This window comes from Sphaeramia orbicularis, chromosome 17 (genome assembly GCF_902148855.1).
Source record: "Sphaeramia orbicularis chromosome 17, fSphaOr1.1, whole genome shotgun sequence".
Lineage (NCBI taxonomy): Eukaryota > Metazoa > Chordata > Actinopteri > Kurtiformes > Apogonidae > Sphaeramia > Sphaeramia orbicularis.
Window position 1 is genome coordinate 48942897 of NC_043973.1, and position 4479 is coordinate 48947375.

Below are 4479 nucleotides of genomic sequence, written 5' to 3' on the forward strand. Positions count from 1 at the left end.
TCTACATTATTTAAACATGTTGAAACAACAAATCCCATCTTGTTGTATGAACCTTTTTAAATTTTGTCCTTTCTACAAATGTCAGTGTTGTTGAATGAACAAACATAAGCTATTTGTCATACTAATACCAATCTTATTGGTTCAATTAGATTTGTATTCATTGTTCGTACTAGTATGTATTAATTAACCAGCATTACAAAATAAAAGACTGAAAAAATTAATTCACATTTTATTCAAACATTTGTTTATTTAACATTTATTTAACATAAAACACAGTGCCAAATCCACCATTTAAACATTCTAGGTTAACCAAATTCTAAACTACAACAAAAAGAAATGCCATTAAAGACATAAACCTCATCCTTTGGTCCCTAAATAAAAACAAATGGAAAATAAGATATGTGCAGAATAGAAAATTTAAAAAATATATATTTCAAATCTTGTAAAATTTAACAATTTACACAAGGCATGGCAAAGAAAAAAACATTTGGCAATGTTAATAAACTGTACAATACAAAATAAAATCTCTGTAAAGTCACTGACAGCACAGGAATCTATGACCATTGTAGTGGCTTCTCAAACATTTTTCAGCCAAAGGGTGAAACTGCTTTAGCAACACTTCATGTAATAAAATCAGTAGTAAAGATACAACTCTATCTGTTCCAGCAACATGCAAATGTAGGAGACATTTTAACTTTGGAGACACTCTTGTTCTCACTTCACTGAGCAAACTATAAATTGTCATAACATCATAACACCTAAATCTGAACTCTCAAAAGTAAACAGAATCCTCCCTTCAGACTTATTGTAGTCTTCCTCAAGCTTATTTGCTCATAAGCTTGTTCTTGAGGAACTGTGCCTTGGAAGACAGTCTCTGCCCATCAAGATCGAGGAATATCTTTTGCAGGACTTCAAAGGTGCATTTGGGCTCTAATGGGTAGCTCAGATTCAAACAGTATATAAGTCCAAACAACAAAGCACAAGCAATTCCAGTGCTCTGCAGGTTGCTAAGAACTTCCACATCTTCAATCAGGACACCGATGTCTTCTGGGTCTTCATGTCTCAGCTCTGCTCCCTCCTTCTGGATTACATAAACTCCCAGAACAGTTTGCTCCATGGACGCAGTGGCCTCTGTGTCTGTGTTCTGGGATATACAAAATGAAAGACAAAGTAAGATATTCTGACAGCTTGCACTGAAATTTTAAATTACCTACATTTCCAATTTGTTAAGGAAGAGAATGAAATATGTTGAAAAGCAATGGGCCTGATGGCAGCAGCTCTGGCAGGATTTCATTCTGTACTCAGTGCTGTGCTGAGAGGATATGCCCTCTGAACTTTGGCACACCTGCTGTGGACATGTAGGGAAACTCCTTTGTTTTCATCAGACTTGCTGTTTCTGAACTACAGCCACTACTGGTGCTCAATTTGCCAGGTAGGACATTAGAAAGGTTTATACTTATAAATTTGCTCTACTGTTTGCATTAAATGAATAACAAGTAGCCATGAGTAAGTGACTGATATAAACACCCAGAACATCATGCAATAGAGATTCCTTGACACCTGAATCGTAATCTAATAGCAAGGCTAGCCCAGATTCACAGCTCAATTCTATGCCTTTTTAGTTACTCATAATGTATTTAACTCACCTTGTATTCCTTCACAAGTTTTTCGTGGTCTTCATTCAGGTAGATGCACAGGGACTTGAGGACGCATGTTCATCTAGTATGTATTGTGTCATCCTGACAGAAATAAAGGAACCAATTATGATGGTATTCAGCATGTTTTTGACAGAAATGTGAAAAAAGCTTAAAATTCTTGTTTTCCAGTGGGATGTTTTGCAACTTTAACCCACCATTTATTTGAAAATACTTTGGTTTCAGGAGCCCAAAAGGGCTAGTAGCCAACATCTACACAAAACTTCAACAAAATCACAAAAACAAACAAAAAAAAAAAGACAAAAAAAAAGAAAAAAAAAGAAAAAACACAAAATGAGGTAATTTTGGGGTAGGAGTGATTGTTCATTCTGACCAAAAAAATTCTGTGTTACTCATTACACCTTCACCTGTGGCTATGGCTTATAAGCAGACATAAAGACAAAGATCAACTTTACTCATCCTGAAGAAAATTGATTTAAGAGTTGTGAATGTGACCAGCTTTATTCTCTGGGCACATATCCGACACATTATACATGGTGAATTACACTCCTAAAATTGACAAAACAAAGTCATTCCTTCATAAAAATGATTTCACAAGCACAGGTCAAGCCATTTAAATACAAACCTTGGAAATGTCCATCATGACGTGTTGGATCTTCCTTCCACCTGCTCCACCTTTATGTCTAAAGATCTCTGTCAGACGGAGAGAGCACTGGTCAAGTGCAGCGAAGAATGTAGAAAGCAGAGGCACAGTTGATATGCTCTTGAATTCATTACCGATCTGAAAAACATCGAGGCACATGTCACTCATCCAATCAAAATAGCACAGAAATATACGACACAAGAAGGATCAACACTGAATAACTTGTTGCTCACTGTATCTGTTAGAACAGAAACATTTTGGACAATGGAGTGAAATTATTTGTCAGATCTGACACAAATTGCCATTATTTTCTATTCTCATGTTTGTGTGCACTGAAATCGGAGCACATCAACAACATTTACCTCTTTCTCATTGAAAAGAGCTGGCTATCTGCTTTACGATTGTGTTGACGGTTTAACTTTTATATACCGTGATTTAGCACGAGGCATCTTTACATTAAACAAATAGCAAAACTTTAATGCATAATTTACCACTGTTATAAATGCACAATTAGCCAAAGCAAAGTTAAGCTAGCTAGCATGTGAAAACCGAGTGACAAAATTACGAAGCTAACGAAAATTATACAACGCAGAAATGTCCCACAAACGTCTGATAATCACTCGCACTTTTGTACTGGTTAAATTCATGCATAAATATGTAAATTACTTACTTGTAAGAGTGAGGATAACAAAGGACTGAGCGGGAAGTGACTTGACGAGTCTTCAGTTATTTCCCAGGAGACCTTGGGGCAGGGAGCATGCGCAACAGCTGACCACTAGAGTCATAGTACTTTGATGAATCTCATTCTCGTTGGACTGACATGAGTCAATTTAATTGGTTTGAATTTTCCTAAACCATGTACAACCAACAAGAACAAATCATTTAATAGACATAGACATGATTAATTCATTTCATTTAAACATCTTTCTACTTTGTTAATCTAACAACTGCCCCTGTTGATTTTTTTGAGTGTACACAGATTAAGAAACAATAGAATGGCCCTCATTTTGTTTTGTATTGAAATCAAAAGTAATAGATTACAATGCATTCATAGTTACCTTATATATTTGCTTGAAAGGGATTTACATCATTACTGTATGATTTCATCACATTCACATTGGCTGATGACTTAAGTTTACTGATGTAACACACAGATTAGAAAGGAATAGAATGGCCCTCATTTAGTTTAGTATTAACATGGACGTGGATCGCAGACTTTTACACAGGACTGAACATGATGGTTTATTGCAACCAATGAACGTTCTGTGTCTGGACTTTAACTCTGGTCCATGTGATCAGAGTCTGTGCAGAACAGTCGGTCACCGTGTTACACCAAGGGGGAAACGTTAATAATAATAATAATAATAATAATAATAATAATAATAATAATAATAATAATGGATTAGATTTCTCTAGTGCTTTTCTATGAACACATACTCAAAGCGCGTACAGAGGATTCATTCTTCATTCACTCTCACATCCTCCCTCTGGTGGTGCTAAACTACATCTGTATCCACAGCTGTCCTGGGGGGGGGGGGGCAGACTGACGGAGGCATGGATGCCAATCTGCACCTATGGCCCCTCCCACCACCACCATTCATACACCAGTGTGAGTAGCAGCACTGGAGGCATTGAGGATGAAGTGTCTTGCCCAAGGACACAACAGCACATGGACAGAGCGGGATTCAAACCGCCAACCCTTCGGTTATTGCACGACCCGCTTTACCATCTGAGCCATGGCAGGGTCTGACCAGCGACCGTCATTGTGGAACCGGGCCACAGTGAGAACCAGACCGACCTTGTTAAAGTGTGATCACAGCCGGACCCGGTTCTTCTGTTGTGTCTCGGTGGTTCTGTTGATCCGGATCCAGATCCCCCCCGTTTGCAGCTATGAATGGACTAGTCCAAAGGCCGTCTGCAAGCCCATCGTAATTTTTAAAAACAACTAATAACTCCAAAAGTTATGATCGTATCAATAAGCTGTTGTGACCTTTCTGACCCTTGACCCTAAACACATAAGTACTGTAACAGGCACAGGCTGGATCTGTCCAGTTCATCTGTTGTCAGGCAGACACACATACACACACCCACACAGGGCTCACTTGGCTTTTATAATATAGATGCTTCCTCCCACTCCTTTTCAAATATGCAAATGAAGTTATATTTTATTATCATGTATAT

General features: G+C 37.7%; 1 long non-coding RNA gene across 1 annotated transcript; it reads right to left on the reverse strand.

Annotated features, from left to right (window-relative positions):
• Positions 1-512: 512 nt before the first annotated feature.
• Positions 513-3019, reverse strand: LOC115437850 (uncharacterized). Its single transcript, XR_003937988.1, has 4 exons — positions 2969-3019; positions 2281-2436; positions 1647-1739; positions 513-1144 (listed from the first exon to the last, which is right to left on the reverse strand). It is a non-coding gene; the product is annotated as an uncharacterized LOC115437850 (long non-coding RNA).
• Positions 3020-4479: the final 1460 nt, after the last annotated feature.